The sequence below is a fragment of the Bidens hawaiensis genome, unplaced genomic scaffold (assembly GCF_021521415.1).
Source record: "Bidens hawaiensis isolate Kalapana, Puna unplaced genomic scaffold, B.hawaiensis_p1.1 tig00019096_1, whole genome shotgun sequence".
Lineage (NCBI taxonomy): Eukaryota > Viridiplantae > Streptophyta > Magnoliopsida > Asterales > Asteraceae > Bidens > Bidens hawaiensis.
This window is the reverse complement of record NW_027492903.1, coordinates 339979-359673: the sequence shown is the minus strand read 5'-3', so window position 1 is coordinate 359673 and position 19695 is coordinate 339979.

The following is a 19695-nucleotide window of genomic DNA, read 5'->3' as shown; positions in this document are numbered from 1 at the left end:
CTATACAGTTTCTATCCACAACGGAATTAAAGATCCTATCACCGTTCATGTACAATCTGGTGATGATGATCTAGGAAATCATACACTTGCTTTAAACAACATTGAAAGTTGGGGATTTTGCAATCAAGGCAATACCTTATTTTACGCCCATTTTTATTGGCAGTCAAAGATTGCATTTTTTGATGTTTTCAGAAATTCTCTAATAACATATTGCTCACCATACGGATTTCTCACAAAACGTAGATGTGTTTGGTTGGTTAAAGAAGATGGGTTTTATATGGGGAGTCATCTTGAAGAAGGAAATATGACCAAACTACATGATTGGTAATGTATTTTATGTGTTTATCAAATAGTCTTGAAATTTCAAGTCAAGTTTATATTATTTGAGTAACTAGTGGCATGAAATGAATTCTAAGCTTTACATAACGTGTTTCTTTAAACTACCCGTGAAAAAATTAAAATGAAAATGCCTTAAATGTTGAAATTTTCCTACATCAATTTATTCAAAGATTATTGTGTTATTTAAATATAGTTTATGTTGGTACAACTTCCTAAAAATGTGTAATCACAATTCTCACACTTAACAATATACTAAAGATCATATATATGGACCAAAAATGGAATGTTTAAACCTAACTTGGAACAATTAACCATCCATATACTCAGATAGAGTTAAAGTTTGTCGACATCACATCTTACCAGAATCTTACTAAATGTATGTTTGTTTGTCTTTATTTTCTTATATGTCTCATTCAACTTGACTCAATTTATTAATTACCCCCCACCCCCCGGTTTTATTATCTTAATCAAACTTAAAATCTTTTTAAAAACCCGTTTTTTGTTTGGACCCATTTGGCGTATAACTCATGTGAACTCGTGATATGTTCTAGCTGTTTTGTCTGATTTACATAAACAAGCACATATAAGATAACCAAATTGGAGAAACTCATGTAGTTTTAAAACCTACCTCGACTAATAAGTTAATAAAATGACAAAATTAGTAGAGTAAATATTTTGCAAACTCTAGATATTATAAGTTAGTAAAAATTTTGTACTCCTGCCACCTTAAAATAGATGATTTTTTAGTTGATTATGATTTGCGTTGGTTCAGTGTAGTTGGCTCATAGCCAACTGGATTTGGTTCAAATAGAGCTAGGCGTTATAATATGGCTTGGTTCAAGTTCGGCGTCACTTGAGATCATGAACAAAGTAATATATAATCATTTGTTTCGGTCATGAACAAAATGATAAATGATAAAGAAATAGCTAAAGGTCCAAAATACCTCTGAGTTTGCGTTAAAAATTGCAAGGTTAGCGGATTTGATAAAACTGGCAAGACACGTAAAACCTCAAGATTCCCAATGCAAAGAAAAAAAACATTTTCGATGAAGATGATAAGTGTGATCAAAACTCAATGAGGATTTTAATAGTTTAATCAACTAAGAATGTATTGAAGTGTACAACATATGTAATATAGAAACCACTCAAACACAGAAAAATGTAGTATGAATACATACAAATAATCAGCTATTTATATTTCTGCGATATTAAAATTATATATTTTTTCCATATTGTATAAGATCGGTTATTAGCTCAATTTAACATATCTGAAAAGTATTACCACATATATAACGAGAGACTAGGTGTTTAAATTAGACATTTTTTTTTCTTTTTTGTATAGTTACTTCTAGAGGTGCACACTGAAACGGGTTAACTAAATGAGCCTATGACCCAAACCGAAACAAAGTCAGTTTCGAACCGGTATTATAGGAACCGATAGAAACTGTAACCTTCTACAATGAAACCGGTAAAACCCCAATCAAGAAACTAGTTTCAACCCGAACCAAATTCAATCATAAACCAGTTTTGACTTTTTCTTAACCAGACCATGCCGATTTGGCGATTTCAACCCGAACTGGTTTAGGTGATTAATTCCATCAATATGTGTTTAATCTGTTGATTGGTTCAGCATGCACTCTGTTTGATTGATGAAATGCTTCAATGAACTTGTGTTGGTAGTCATTACTTGATATAAACAAACATTGTGCCATTTATTAACATTACCTTATATCAAAATATATTGGATTTTTTGAACTTTACATGAGTTGTTTTATGAAATCCTTAATATAATAAACAAGTCATCCGTAAATATCAAACAAATCATTTTCGTCTTTGGTCAAATTACCAAAGGCTATAGTTATTGCAATCCACTTATTCAACTACTTCAACCATTTCTGAACGCCTCATAGTATTTTCGAGGCGTCCAAAGAGCCGATCATTTCTACATGATTTTTCCTCATGCGCTACCCCTAATCAATATTTTGCAATCGAAATTTGTGAACTTCACATATAATTTATTTGTGTTAATTTTAGTTAAAAATTAACATTGAACACTATTATCTTTTAATTAACGTGAAGGCATCTTTAGTGATTGCTGCACTATTATCTTTCAAGGCATCTTTAGTGATTGTTGGCTAATTTGTTATTGAATGTGACAAATATTTTGCATATGTATTGTGAAAAATAATTATCATACCCTTAAGTTAACTAGGTTGTGGGATACATTATAAGCATTTCATGTTCCCAGGTAAAACCCTTTTGCCATATAGATGTGTTGGGTTTCAGTGGTGATCAATCAACGGTTTAATTAGGGATGAACATTTTGCCCCAAATACTCGTACTCTAACTTGTACCGTACCCGTGAACATACTTGTACCCGTACCGATTTAGCATATTCGGTACAGATATTGGTACTCATTTTTGGTGAATTTCGGTACATGTACAATCGGGTACGAGTACATTGTATTTTGTACATATTTGGAATATATAGAGGTTTAATTGGGATTCTTCATATTTGATATATAAAATAAATTCTTCAACCATGTTACTATTGAGTAGTTACTAAACGCTTCTTCAATATCAAATAATATAACATTGGAGTCTCGAACCAACAAACAAATCACTTAAAGTCAGCGACCGAACTAGGGTTATTCAATACTATCTTATCATTAAATCGAAGACCAATTTGGTACTTGTACTAATTAGGTACTCGTCACGTACTTGTGCAAGTACCAATACTCGGACTAATTCAGGTTGTATTACTCGTATTGGTACTGGTATCAAGATCGTTGAAAATTTTGAAATAATAAAGAAAAGTGGTACAAAAACGGGTACCGTGCCGAAATACTCATACCTGTACCATACCGAAAAATTTGGTATGAGTATTGGTATATGTTTTTATTGATTTTTGGAACAGGTACAATCGGGGACAGGTATGGGTACAAATATAGGTACTGTCCCTAGCTCATCCCAAGTTTAACGATTAAACCCGATTTTAATAATAGTTTCATATTTATTAATCTCATTAAAATTATTATGAATGCAGTGGAATAAATAAACGAGTCATCATCACTTTATGGAACCAAACAGGATCCGGTTACAAACAATACGAGTGTGATACTGAACCGACCAAATTAAATATAAATCTAAATGACAATAATTAATTTTACTTCGGTTAGTGATTAATCGGTTGAGACACTGAGGGATAACAAACTTCGCCAGGTGACCAAACAAAATAAAACCCGATGGTGGCCATGCACGGAGGCAACGTCAGTGGACGACTTCGGCAGCGGCAGCACCTTGCGGCGGTGGTGCGGGATGGCGCAGCGATGATGGTAAGGTGGAGGCGGCGGTGCGGGGTTTTCGGGACAGCGGAGGCGGCAACAGTGAGGCCGTCGGCTAGCTCTGGTGGTCAGGGGTGGCTGGCCGGCAATCAGGGGTGAGTCAAGAGATAGAGAAAACTTGTGGTGGCTAGGGTTTTTTTGTTAAAATTGTTGTATATTAATATGATTAGGTTTAACTAATATAATTAGTTAAATCAAACGGGCCACCAAGCCCATCACTAACTTCAAAGCCCAGTCCATTTATTTCCATTTCGATAATATGTCAATATCGGTTAACTAAATTAAGCGGATTTGTGTTCGTTACCCAAGGTGTAACTCTCACGGGTCATAACTCGGTCGGGCGTGTTGACTTAACCAGTCCATATTATCCAACAGTCTCCTACTTGGACGATTTCTGGTTAATTTGCTAACACTAACAACCAGAGGTGCTCTAGCTACACATGGTTGCCCCCAACAAGTTATGACACTTTAAAATTATTAACCAAAACATCTTGGAATATACTATTGCAAAATAATGAGCTTATGGTAATCGTTGTCGTATATCTTTCTTTGTATAAGACATCGATTTAACAATGAGGCATGGATCAGAGTCAATATCACATGACATTCAATTATTATTGTTCTCGATCTAGAATCATGGTCCAATCAAACACACAGTAAGTTTGGGTGAGACCCCACATTTCACAAGTTTGAATCAATGAGGGCGTCAAGATGCCTAGCAGTTACATATCATGTAAGAGTACAGAATCACATCTTGATTACATACAACTCCCATTGAACTTCGTTATATTCCCAACCAATGTGTTTATTGCTGACAGTTACGTGACGGCGGTTGACACTGATCAAACAATAACCTTTAGTAAACGAAAGTTCTAATTTGTATCTCAGGTCTAAGGATACTAAATGAGTATACCAATATCAAAACATCTTATGACTAGGTTCCATGAAAATGATTGATGCGAGTTACATCCAACATCATTCATAATGAGGTATGTGAGTTTGGAAGTCAACTCATTGAGTCCAAAGTCAGAATAGTCTTAGTGCAGAATTGTTCCCACGAGTCTGACCGACTACGGATAATTTAGAATACAATATTCAAGGATTAGACGTATTAATATGAACACGGTTATAATATTTAACGTTTTCATTTAACTATTAAATCAAAAGTGAACTCAAAAGTATAACTGTTAAAATGTTCATACATCCAAATACTAATCAAAACGAATGACTAGCTAATCTAAGACCGACAACAACCTTGTTTTGGTCATGCTTGTCCTGAGCCATCGGCTTAGTGAACGGGTCTGCTAGGTTTTGATCTGTGTCTACTTTGCTTACTATGATGTCTCCTCGTTCCAGTATTTCCCGTATAAGGTGGAACTTCCTTAGAATTTGCTTGGCTCTGAAATGAGATATAGGCTTTTTATCCTGAGCAATAGCACATGTGTTATCACAGAACGCCTCGATTGGTTTGTGAATACTCAAAACCATATCAAGGTCAGTTTTGAACTTCTTCATACAAGCAGCCTCCTTAGCATCATCTGATGCAGCTATGTATTCAGATTCGTTGGTAGAATCCGCCACCACACTCTGTTTGGAGCTTTTCCAGTAAATAGCTCCTCCATTGAGAGTGAATAAAAATAATGATTGTGAGAGAGAATCATCTCGGTTAGTCTGGAAGCTAGCATCAGTGTAACACCTTCCGGTGAGCTCTTCTTCCACTCCCCCAAACACTAAGAACATATACTTAGTCCTTTTATGGTACTTTAGAATGTTTTTTACTGCAATCCAATGGTCAATGTTAGGACTTTGCTAATAACGGTTGGTCATTCTCAAAGCATACGAGACGTCAGCTCGAGTGCATAACATAGCGTACATGATAGAACCAATCACTGAAGCATTTGGAAATGCTTGCATGTGCTTAGTTTCAATGTTCGTTTCCGGATATTGGAATTTGTTCACACGGTTCCTTTGGCAATGAGAACACCTCCTTTCTTGGAGTTATCCATTGAGAAGCTTGCTATGACTTTGTCTATGTATGTACTTTGACTTAGCCCTAGAAGCCGCTTAGACTTATCTCGGTATATCTTGATTCCCATAATATAAGCAGCATCACCAAGATCTTTTATTGCGAAACAAGATCTCAACCAGTGCTTAACTTCCTTAAGCATATGAATGATGTTTCCAATTATTAGTATATCATCCACATACAGGATGAGGAATAATATAGTGCTCCCACTAGCATTTCTGTAAACACAAGGCTTATCTTCATTTTCAATAAAACCAAACTCTTTGATTTTCTCATCAAAATGAATATTCCAGTTGCGAGATGCTTGTTTGAGTCCATAAATGGACTTATTCAGTTTGCACATTGTGACATTCGTCATTTTCAAATCCCAGACCGTTTAAAATTTATTATATTTTGGATCCTTTAAAAGAATGCCCTTCATTTTATAATCATGTCCCATATTTTTCGTGTTGTTTTAATATCTTTAACTATGTTTAATTCACTTATTTTATGCTCGAAACCAACCCAAATCAAAGTACAACGACCATTTTTGCCAAAAATAAAACTTTTTCCCAACCTATAACTCAGATTTTATTTTAATTAATTATTTTATTTAATTAAATTCAAAACTAACCAATAAACATTTTTGCATGCAATTCTATTGGTTTATCCTTGTCATCATCATTCACGACCCACCCTAGTCTTTCCCTCTACAAAAGCAAGCTCTCATATTTATTTCTTACCTGCTCATCCTTCCCTTTCTATCTATTTTTTTATTTGATAAGCATTCTAAGTTTTTTTGCCTAAGTTGACTTTAAAAGTCAAACAAAACAATTGGATAAAAGTGTCCATGGCATAAAAGTGCCGGTATTTAGGGCTTTTTGTTGGGTTGATTTTGTGCATCTTGGATTTGCATGGGGTTTGAGTTGGTGAGGGTGTAACTTTGGTATGTTAGGTTTCGTTCATCTTGAGGAAATACTTGATTGTGTGGGAAAACTTTTAAAGTGGAAGGATGGTTTGATTTAAGGTGGTAGTTTGAGATGGAATACGGGTGTTTGGAAACTTGTGGTTGCGTTTAGAGAAATTTTGACTAATAATAAGTTTTAAATTGAAAATATCAAAATGTATAAATAATGATAGAAACATTCATGAAACTTTTAATAATAAAATCACAAGTTAAAATTTTGCGCGAAAACAGAACTTTCGTGAACCACCACGGATTTTTCGCGTTTTACCAAATTCACGTTCGTGAAAAGGTTGATATAATAGTTAGAAAAGTTATTTAGGAGGTTCCTACAAATGTTTGAAACGTAAAGTTTTTATAAAAATATTGAGTTTCAAGTTTGTGAAACACAACAATTTCTTTGCTAAAATTTTCCACTAAAACGATGGTTGTTACGATACGTCGGGTCGGCTTAAGTTGTAAAATAATTTACGAGAGAATTTGAAATAAACCAACCCGCGTAACTTAAATCATTCTTGAATACTTAAAATTAAGTAGTGGAAAACATCATGGGAAACTAAGATAATAAGGTTTGTATTTTGAAGTTTATTGTAAAAAAACAAAAGTCTATTGTCATGAGGAAGCAAAATATATTTTTTATAAGGATAAAAATAAAATTTTGCTTAAGAGGAAATTAAAATAAGTGAATTGAATGTCGAAATTTGTTATGAGGTATCAATATGAATGATAAAGTTGTTTTGGAAATAAAAATTTGCGTAATGAATTTTTCTTTTTTACCATGTTTGTTATTTAATATCGTGTAACCAAAATTTCATGGTAAGTTAAAATGATCCGGCATTGTGAATCGAGAAATCGAAATAGACAATTTTTGTGTTTAAAAAATAGAATTTCTATGAGGTTTTGCATGAGGATTTCAAGACAATTACAATCTATAAATTTGCGAATATCTTGAAAAATCAAGGCAAAACTATCATAAGAAATTTAAAATGACTTGAATCGTATAATGCAAATTTTATTTGTGAAAAGTTATAATGAACCAAAAATTTAATAATGAAAGTTGTTATAAGAATAAATTTGTGTAATGAAAATTCTACCATGTGTATTATATGATATAGTGTAATTAAAATGTCGTGAAAAATTTAAATAATCAATATTGTGAAATAATAGTTCAAAACAAACAGGATTGTTATAAAAAAAGAAAATTTTATGAAATCTTGTATGAGGAGTTTAAAGACAATTTTAAATTTATTAAATGGGAATTTACTTGAAAAATCAAGGTAAAATTTATCAGAAAAACCTTTAACACGATGAAATTCATTTGATAAAAATTTTGTTTATAAAAAGTCTTAATGAACAAAGATGACATATAAAAAATCATTATGATTAGTTCAAAATATTTTTAACTTACATTGAAGAGATCACAATAAAAGAAATTTTTGTAATAAAAATCGTGGTGTGAAATCAAATCGAGAAAATTTGTGTTGAAACTTTACCATGTGAAATCAAGATATAAAAGAATTATTCACAATGAAAAATAAAATTTATAAGTGAGAATAGTTGAGGAGAATTAATATGACAAAATAAAAGGAAAAATTGTTTAAATATTTGAAATTTGTAAATAATGTCTTAAGATTTAAAGGGCGGAGAAGTCGTGCATGAATCACCATGACTTGACATCCCGAAGATAAATAAAAATGGTATAAAATGTGGAGTCGAACATGTGCACGTATCACCACGTCTTTCATGTTTGCGACTCAAATCACGATAATAACAACCAATAAAATTTGAGATACAACGAGGTGTTAAAACACTAGTCCACGTACCACTATGGCTTTTATGTCTTAACATCAAAATATAAGGAGGCAACCAGAACGCTTGCATTCGACGACTTAAAGTGGTCGTCTCAGATGAGACAATCTTTAAGGATATTAAAGACAACGGGATCCAAGTTAAGCTCGTGATCCATAAAACACAATAAAAACTAATATTTTTGCGGTAAGGTAAGGATACCTTAGATTATTATGAAGTGTGTGTATGTGAATATTTACGAATTGATTAAATAAATAAGTATATAAATAAATAAGTGTAATGAACAATCGAGTAGGGTAAACACGTATAGGCAACACGTATAATGACCCTAAAGCATAAACTATACTAGGTCGTTTCGTCTAACCACATATCCTATAGTCATGGCTCTGATACCAATCTGTCACACCCCGACCAAAGGCGGCGGAACATGCCGGGGTGCAACGGATTGCTCAAGAACACTATGACACTATTTAGTGAAAATATTTAATCAACTCATTAATTTCATAAATCAAAAAACAACACATCTTGTTCGTACAAAACAAATTGAATACAAGTAAGAAATGTATATTGTTTCTTTGACTAATTACTTAGTGGTCTCAAAACAAGCTATCTTCGTTCAAGCAATTATCAAACCTATAACATTGCATAAAATAAACTTTGTCAACACGAATGTTGTTGAGCAATTTTCATAAATTTTGAGTATAATAAATATATAATGAAATCCACAAACTCGTATATGAAACAATAAATAATAGCAACAATTTAGATATGCAAATAGTAAATAGTTTGAGACACCTTTCTATATGGTAACAACCAAATATACTTGGATAATAGTTGCCCTATGCTACTATCAATTAAGCTAAAGTAGTTAGGGGAGCATATAATCATACTTAATAGTTTCATAGAGGCCAACCCGCCTAAAGCAATAAACACATAGCATGTAATCATGTAAAGCATATAACACAAAATGAGCATTTATTTAAGTAACATATACTAAAGTGTTTGGGTTTTGAGATACAAGTACAAATAATTTGAATTTGAATAAGTATGCAATGCCACCCCCAAAACGTAAGATGGAAAACGGGGGATGAAAATGTACTCACATTAAATAAATAACTTGAAGGGTTGTTTGTGATAACCCGGGATAATTAGTTCAACGAGTGAGGTTTAAAAGTTTGAGGTTTAAAATAAAATGGCAAGTTAAATAATTAATCAAAGTTTGAGGTTTAAAACGTAAATATTTAAGAACTTGAAGTAACGCTTTTTAAAAAATAAGTTTGCTCGAAATCGGGTCTCGGTATTCTACACAATAGTTTTACTTAACTTTTGTTTAGTAAATATGTGGGGATTGGTTTAATGCAATAGTGCACGACCCCTTGTTAGATATACCAAAACGGGATTTAAATGAGTGTTCGGTTAGTCGGTTCGGATCTTGATAAATAGTCAAGTCCGAACCCGACATTCCAAAGTGATAAATATCATGAGATAAATTATTTAAAACAAAGACTTAACTAATGTTAGAAGTTCTATTAAAGGAGAAACTCTAAACATCATCGTTAAGCGAGTGTTCGGTTTTATCGGTCCAAACTTGTTATAAGATCAAGTTGGATACGACATACCAAGTACTGGTTTGTTTGGTTTAGTTGGTCCAAGACTTGATATATGACCAAGTTTGGGTCCAACAAATCCATACTAAAGTAACAAATACAAAAGTGTAAATAAAATAACTTAAACACTTAAATCTTTCATACAACTTGTTTTAAAACAATTAAATAACGAGTTAAATGAGAGTTCGGGTTTGGGTCGGTCCTTGACTCGGAATGAAACCGAGGATAGTTTCCACATACCCAATACCATGGAACTCATCAAGTAACTTTAGAAATTATAATACACAAATCTTACATGTAACATATTATTAAATCATTTTAAATATATAAGCATTTAAACGAGAGTTCGGTCTTGGTTCGGTCCTTGACTCGGAATAAGATCGAGGTTGGTTGCCACATACCCAATGCCATAGAACTATAAAAATTATTTTTGAAGTTATAATATTCAAATCTTACATATAACATGTTTATTTAACTATTTAAACAAAACATATAAACAATAGTTCGGTTTCGGTTCGGTTTTCAACTCGGGATAAAACCGAGGCTAGTGACCACATACCCAATACCATGGAACTCATTTAACAAGAATTAGAAACTAAACTACTTATACTTCAAACAAGACTAGTAAGCATTAAAGGAAATATAGTATAATCAAGGACTATAATGAGTCCTCCATGTAGCCTTGCCTTGTAGCGTATCACCTCATCCGACCATGGCCGGAGAAGGTGAAAGCCGAAGGAAAACAAGGGGTGCATATTATATATATGTTGTACAACAAGCTTCAATTACTATGCAACAAATTAAAATTAAAGAATGGTTCTTGTTTGACTCCAAAGAGTCAAACTAGTAAGAACCTTGAAGAGGTGAAGTTATGTTCTTTGTTTGAGAGAGAAAGAAAATGAATGAACAAGTTGAATTGAAAGAGATGAGCTTCTTTATATAGGGTAATGGTCAAAGTTTATTTCTATGTTTTATTTCAAGGCTTGCATGTGTTTTGATTGGTTAAACAAGTCAAATAATGCAACAAAACAACATAAAAACCACTATCTTTATTAATATCAAAGAATCCGATTTATAAAATGGGTCGGGTTTATCGCACAAAAACAAATACAAGTTAAACCGAAAATGATGAATGTCACAGTTTATGTCATCCTAAGGCAAGCCTTTGCATATTAAGGCTATTTTGGTCAAATTTAGGTTTTATTCACTCGTTTAAAGTTTCTGATTTTTATTTGATTTTTTGTTTTTTCTTTGACCATGAGGATTTGTGTAATAAGATTGGTAAACATGTACTAACATCACACAATGAGTGCCGTAATTGTTTTTCATCAACAACCATTTCAAAACATCAAGAACATGCGTTCTAATGGTATTTCAATTAGCTATCACCTTCTTTTGTTGGTTGCTCATCCTTCCCTTTCTCTCTAATTTTTTTATATTTTAAAAGCATTCTAAGTGTTCTTACCTAAGTTGACTTTAAAAGTCAAACATAACACATTTTTGCTTTTCAATTCGATTTGAGTAATATTTTGGGATGTTTTCAGTTTGTATTAGTCTTATATATATGTTTCATTGCTACCCTTATTCAACCTTGGTTGATTAAGGCGTTTATGTCATCCTAAGGCAAGGCTTTGCATATTAAGACTATTTTGGTCAAATTTGGGTTTTTTTTACAGTTTTAAAGTTTCTGATATTTATTTGATTTTTTTTGTTGATTCTTGGACAATGAGAATTTGTGTAATAAGATGGTAAACATGTACAAACATCACACAATTAGTGGCATAATTTTTTTTCATCAGAAGCCATTATAAAACATCAAGAACATAGGTTCTAATGGTATTTCAATTCTGGACAGAAGTTGGTCGTCAAAGATTGGGCCATAACTATGCCAAAACGAACTGGAATGGTGCAAGGAAAAAACCTATGATGAACGTCATTAAGTTGCGGTTTCAATGGTTATTTAATTTCGTTTTAATTCAATCGTATGGCTTCACAATCACTGTTTTAGTTTTAGTATGCAGATCTATAACAATTGAGAAAAACGGCTGTTTCAGTCTATCTCGAATCATAATTAGGGGAAAGTTTCTAAATGAAAGATGTTCACAACACCCTAATTAAGTAGGGCGGAGATTTTTTATAATATTTAGAAATTTATTTACATTTTAAGTAGTATATTAATGGCATATTCTGTCCAAATCAAATTAAAATACTTTTGTTTGTTTTCACAACTTAGATATGATATATTTTTGCTTGATCATTATTGGCTATTTCTTTATAGTTATTTTTCATGTTAAAGGCATATAGGTACTGGACTTGGTCTCAAACCAAGCCTCAGATTAAATAAACCAGGCAACCCGCCTTAAACCGAATCACTAGCTTAAAAACACAAGTTTTGTTTCAAGTGACCAATTCTTGTATATTCTTTCAAGTTTAAGTTTTATTTTAGTTTGTTGTAACATTATGAAAAGTACGAGTTAAAAATGTCAAGATTCTAAAGTCAAAGGACAAAAACTGTCACAATCAAAACCTTAGGGTTAAAAATGAAATTCTGGTTTTCCTGACCCATCGCGATACGCGATGGATCAAAAGAAAAACCCATTGCGTATCCGATGGGTTTTCTGACAACGAGACGCGTGGCGTGCCACGTGGCCACACCGTCCGACACGTGTCCCGCCACATGTGGCACATCGTCCAACACGTGTCAACACGTGGCACAACGGCTGCCACGTGGTGCCACGTAGCAGATCTATATGGTGACGATACGCTGCTACGTCGCGATACGCGACGCCAAGGCCAAACGGCCATCTCGTATCGCGATGCCCTGCCAGATTTGCCTATAAATAGTGAGCTCGGGTTCAAGCCATTCTCACACCAAATTTCACACTCCTCTCTCTCTCTCTCTAACATCTCTCTAAGTCCCGAAAATCATACCATCAATCCACCTCGAAACCCGTGCTCGATTCCTCAATTTCCGTGCCCGTTTCCTCGAAGTACGTGCCACATTCCACCGACGTTTCCAATCAAAAAGGTGTTTCCATCTCAACGTCTTAACAACTCGCCTCGTAAAGCGTGCCAACGAGTGGTGAAGTATTGGTGTTCATCGTTTTGAATGCCGAAGTGAAGCGTTGATCGATAAGGTGTTGAAAGAGATAAAGTTGTCGAAGTGCTGCTCAAGTATTTAGGGTTTTCATAAGCCAACGAAGGTAGGCATAATTCTCGAATTAAATAATAATAAAATATTATAAAAGGCTTAAAACTCTAAGTCGAGGTTATACTCGATACCTCGATAAAATAAAAGAAGATATAACAAAGAAAAGTAAAGAAGGAAATTAAGAATATTTATATATATGTGTGATTATATATATATATGTGTGTGTGATTCTTTGTTATAAATATTATTTAAGTAATAAATAACTATTCTTAAATAATAAAGAAAAGAAAAGAAAAGAATACGTTTCTTAGAAAAGAAGAAACGTAGGGTTTAATGAAAATAAACTAAAAGGTTTATAATATTACTTTTTAACTAAAGATTTTAAAGTAAAGAAACGAGATTTGAACTAAAGGTTCACATAATCGAGGTAAAGATTATAAAAATACTAAAGGTCTTAAGCCGGATTGCATATCCGACTAACAAAAGGTTATACTTGTACTATAGGTGCGAGATAGCAACGGGAAAGACCCTCAGACGGTGTTTGAAGCCGATCCAAATTGAAAAGGTGAATACGCCCCAAACTTTATAAACTTGTTTAAAACGAGTCAATGTGTTAAATGAAAAGGTTTTAAATGAGGCTACGTGTCTATAAAACGTTATAAACAAGAGTATAAGCCTAGCACTCAAGTTGTAGTATACGTTTGTCTGGATCCTTACATATGTGATAAAATGCGGTGGGCATATCGCACCACACTTGGTTATAGTGACGCTCACCTGCGGGGAGTAATGACCATGTGTATACATACGGGTACTTAACTAAGTCGAACGTTGCGGTGTTTGCTGGGGTATTTAGTGTAGAGACTCGAGTTTATAATTGTGTTGTTTTAACTTGATTATTCCTAAGCCAAGAGGGGCCGAGACTTATGTGGTCTCGAGGGATGATTAAGTAAAAGAAAATATTTTTGCGTCAGCATATTCACCAGCATCTGTTGCTGACGTATTTTCTTAGCATTTTGCAGGTAACCAAGATTAGGACTTGAAGAACGAAGTGCTCAAGATATCCGATGGCTCGGTGTAACACCCCGGCTAAAGCGGAATACGCCCGAATGTGACGCACAGATTGCTCAAAACACATGTGACACTATTACATGACAATATTATCATTAATTTATTTATGCAACAAGTACACAATTTCAGAAATAAGAGAAATACAAATAAATACACATTTAAGCAATTCGTCCATTTAAGTTGAATATCCTAAGTACTAATGTCTTCGTCATTTCAGCGTTCTCTAAATAAGGTACCTGTATCATATATATATATATATATATATATATATATATATATATATATATATATATATATATATATATATATATATATATAACGTTAACAAAATGAATAGTTGTTGAGTTCACATAAGTTTTGATATAAATACATAAAATCTACAATTCCATGAACAAGCGTAAATGAGCAAGTAAGGTCCTTTCCAATTGGGATTGTGCACCAACGTACTCGGATAATAGTGCAAGTAAGTGTCTTTTCCGTTGGTAATAACCAACGTACTCAGATCGGGGGTCCCTATTCCACTCATAACATCGAGGTCCTGAGTGCATAGGAGAGCATATGATCATACTTAATGAGGAAACCATGAGCACGTAATCTTTGAGCAAATAAGCAAATAAACACACAAGTCTATGTAGCGAATTGTACTTTGTAAATAATAAATAAACGAAATTTTAATTAGGATAGGATATATATGCTACCCCAAAAGTAGTAAATGAGTAAAAAGGGGGTGTGAGAAACTCACCTTTGCAATTGGATGATAACTTGATATAATAACCGAAAGCGCGTTTAAGGAAATAAATGATCGAACCTCACAAACTATAATTAAAAAGGAAATACAAAATTTAAATACTAACTATCGGGATTATAAAAGTTAATTAATATTTGTTTTAGGAATTATGCGTTATTTAAATATCTATTTCATTAACTTATAGCAAATGGGGACTTGGGAATTTTTAATTAGTTTAACAACAATGAATAAAGTTTATAAAAGTCATTTGATGTTTATTAGTTTAAAAATGAGTTGTAGATACATAATTATAACTTATTAATATAATATTAAATAATGATATTAATAATAATTTGTGATTAAACGTTTTTTTTTCAAGTAACATAATTAATTAATTTACTAATTAATTAACTTAAATGTTTTGCACGAATTCTTTTAAAGAAATTATAAATATTAGTTTATGTTGAGATAAAATAAACAATAATTAATTTACTCAATTACTAATTTAAAGATATAAAGTATGTTATATCTATTGTGAAATATTTTACATAAAAGAAATTTTTATAAATCATCTTATTTAAAAGAAAGTTTATAAGTTTATGATGATCAACAAATCATAAGATTTAGATAAATATATATATTCATGCTTGTTCTTACATAATAACTAGGTTTGATCCAAGATTTAGAAAAATCATAGTGTTTATCTTGGATATCCATGATCATATTGATTCTTAAAACCAAAATATAAGATTTTTATGATAAAAGTAACATGATCATGAAGAACAACTTATGAACAAGTATGAACATTCAAGATAAATATCAAAACAATAGCTATAAAATGTATGAAATGGTAAAAACTTACTTGTTAGTGCTCTTAAGCTAAGAAAATAATGTATTGAGGTGTGAAAATAATGGAAGATTTGTCCCCCTTTTATAGTGAAAATATAGAGTTGTTATGTCTTATGGAATTAAAGAAATTAAATCATGTTTAATATAATTAAAACACAAATTAAAAATAGTTTAACGGGTCATTCAAAAGGTTTAACTATTTTAATAAACTTTATGTAATTAAAACATATACTAGTTTTTTTTATTAGTTATGTAACATAATATGAAAAGATGATGATAATAATAATAATAATAATAATAATAATAATAATAAAAGTAGTAGTAGTAGTAGTTAAATAATAATTCTAGTAAATTGTATTGGACATGTACATAAATATTTGATCTTGATTATGAATGTTTTAAATTTGTATGTAATACTACAAGGGTGGTGAAAAATATAATTGCATTGAAATGATCACATAAAATACATTAACGAAAATTGAGATTAATTAATAATATTATAAAAATATATAAATTTAAATAGAAACAAACCGAAAATTTAAAACGGGTCGGGTTTTCGGGTTTAAAAATTAACGAATGTTACAGGATCCACAACTTTTAGAAATTTTGTCCCGAAATTAAAATAAAAATAAAATTTTAGAAGAAAACAACTAAAAGTTGTTGAAAGTTTAAACAATTTATACATACATATTTAAATAATAAAAAAATAACGTTAATCTTTGAATGAACCGAAAGACGCCACAAATGAGAAATATGACAGGACACTTATATATAGGATGTACCAGCGGCGTATCCACCATGCCCTTATAATATTGCATTTGTCCTGTTTTTCCAAAATCATTCCAAGTTTCAAGTTATTTCACATGACCAAACTTATTATATTTTTCATGCGAGGACTTTGATAATTACGTGTCGACCCATAATTAGCTCTATGTATGGCCCCGTTCCCGGTAGCCTTACTTTAGCGTCGGATTTACTCATAAACACAGTTCTTACAAATCAGAGTTCATTAAATCTTTCGCGGAATATAAAAACTTTCATAAAACATTTCATAACAAAACACGTCTTGTCTTAAAACATCATTTTGTCTTTCAAAATTAACGAAACATTAAACTTAAACGTCTTGAGTCTTCCGATGCCAGCCTCTTATTCAGTGCCACGTGTCTCCTCAAGCGAGCTGCCTCATCCTACTCACCTGCGTGCATACTAAAGTCAGCTACGCTGAGTGAGTTCTAGTTAATCGAACGCCATACAATACATACACATACATACATATCCGTAGATACATATCCATACTTCACTAGTTACCCTTCTGTTCTACGTACATACTTGCTACCATATATACATACATATCTACAATCACTAACCTCAGTCCACCGAGAGTACGTTCATAGTCCGCCGTCTATACCTGTACTCAAGGTCGTGAACACGTAAAAGGTCCGCAGTCCTTACCTATGTTCACCATTTATGGTACGTACAAGGTCTGCGGTCCTTCCCTATACCATCATACATCCACAACACGTACAAGGTCCACAGTCCTTCCCTATGTTGCGACCTAATTCATAGCACGTACGAGGTCCGCAGTCCTCCCCTATGCTACAATTACAGCACGTATAAGGTCCACAGTCCTTTCCTATGCTGAAATACATCCACAACACGTACAAGGTCCACAGTCCTTCCCTATGTTGCAACCTAATTCATAGCACGTACGAGGTCCGCAGTCCTCCCCTATGCTACAAATACAGCACGTATAAGGTTCACAGTCCTTTCCTATGCTGAAATATAGCACGTGTAAGGTCCACAGTCCTTTCCTGTGCTGACGCCTATCTACATTACGTATAAGGTCCGCAGTCCTTATCTACGTTACGTATAAGGTCCGCAGTCCTTATCTAAGTTTACATCTATCATCTACATCACGTATAAGGCTCGCAGTCCTTAGCTACGCCATCACCAACCGAGTCTATGTCCGACAGAAGCTAGAGGGATTTGCCATCCTAACTTACTATGTCGAACGTAGAACTCACATGCCATTCGTGTATCTATATACACATACTTCACATATACAATAATTACATTATAACATAAGAACACTCTAGGCGTTCTTTACATCATTCATTTAACAACCATACCCCTTGTCGATACGTGCAATATCTGAAGATCGTTCACGCCCCGACAAGTATTCATTTGAAATATTCATACATCTTCGATATATAATATTCGTACCTTTATTTTTAACCTGATAGTACGCGCAATATCCGAAGATCGTTCGCGTACCGACAAGCAATCATTCATATCTATCACACATATCACATATGACATACACTTATCACTTAGGATAAATGTATTAACAACACATCGAGTATGCACACAGCCCCGAAAACATAACAAGGAATGGGGCTAGAAACTCACCTGAACTCTGCTTCTTCCTCTGATAGCTGTAAATCCCTTCTTTAACTGAGCTCGGCTGACTGTATAAGTTACACGTATCAATACTCGCCTGATCCAATCTGGTGGCCTAGTATTAGCATACTTTTACTTATCGTTTTTAACTTATTTCCTAATCGAACTCGGCTTTAGGCGAAGTTAAACCTTAGGCGAACTTAGCTTTAGGCGAAGTTAAACCTTAGGCGAACTTGGCTTTAGGCGAAGTTAAACCTTAGGCGAACTCGGCTTTAGGCGAAGTTAAACCTTAGGCGAACTTGGCTTTAGGCGAAGTTAAACCTTAGGCGAACTTAGCTTTAGGCGAAGTTAAACCTTAGGCGAACTTGGCTTTAGGCGAAGTTAAACCTTAGGTGAACTTGGCTTTAGGCGAAGTTCATCAGGCGAACTTGGCCTCAGGCGAAGTTATCGCTTTGAAGGCGAAGTTGCCCAGTTGCAGGCGAAGTTGCCCAGTTCCGCCGCTGTTTTGGTTTTCATCAATCATTTTGGCGATTTTAACACCCTTGTTATGGTTTAACATCACCCACTACGTTCCCCAACCGTTTCCGGTCGTTTATACACTATAAAGCTTGGATCTTTAAACTTCAAAGATCAAGAATCATACCTTTTTGAGCTTGTTTGGATCTCGTTTACTTGTTTAATCACAACTAACCCTCACTCTCTCTCGGATCTGGCTCGGTTCTTCCCTCGGCCGGCGGCGGTGTTGGTGTGTGGTGTGTGTGTTTTGGAGTGTTAGAGGATAGGATGAAATGAGTGATAGTTTAGGGTTTAGGGGATATTTATATCCCTTAAATCCCATGGACCTAAGGCCCATTCTCATTTAACCCATCTCCATTAATCCAAGTCCATAACCCATATCCATTACCCAACACTAGCCCGACCCATACCAACTCCTACTCTATTTATTTATTTCCCGATAACCCGAGTAAACTTTCCCTCTATTATTAAGTAATATAATTAATATCATTTTGGAAATTTCGGGATGTTACACTCTATCGTCGGATGGTCCATATAACTTGCTCTATTGTGTGGTTTTAAGACATAGACATTTGATAGACAAATAAAACCATATAGAACGTTGAAAATAAATAAATAAATAAATAAAATAATGAATTAAAAGGTAAAAACATTACAAAACACCTTAATAGACCGTTCAGGCCAAGGGCAATGCAAAAACACTAAATCAAGTAAATAATACCATCGTGTCTAAACCAAGTAAACGATGTTAAAAACGAAATAAACGAGGTAATGAAGTCAAAGAATGAAACATTTAGAATCATAACATGTAATTGAAATAATAGGGTCGAGAATAACGTGACAGGTAAACGTAGCATTTAACCAACGAAGTATGAACATGTAAATTGATAACGCATTGGATTCGAGAATTGCTTAG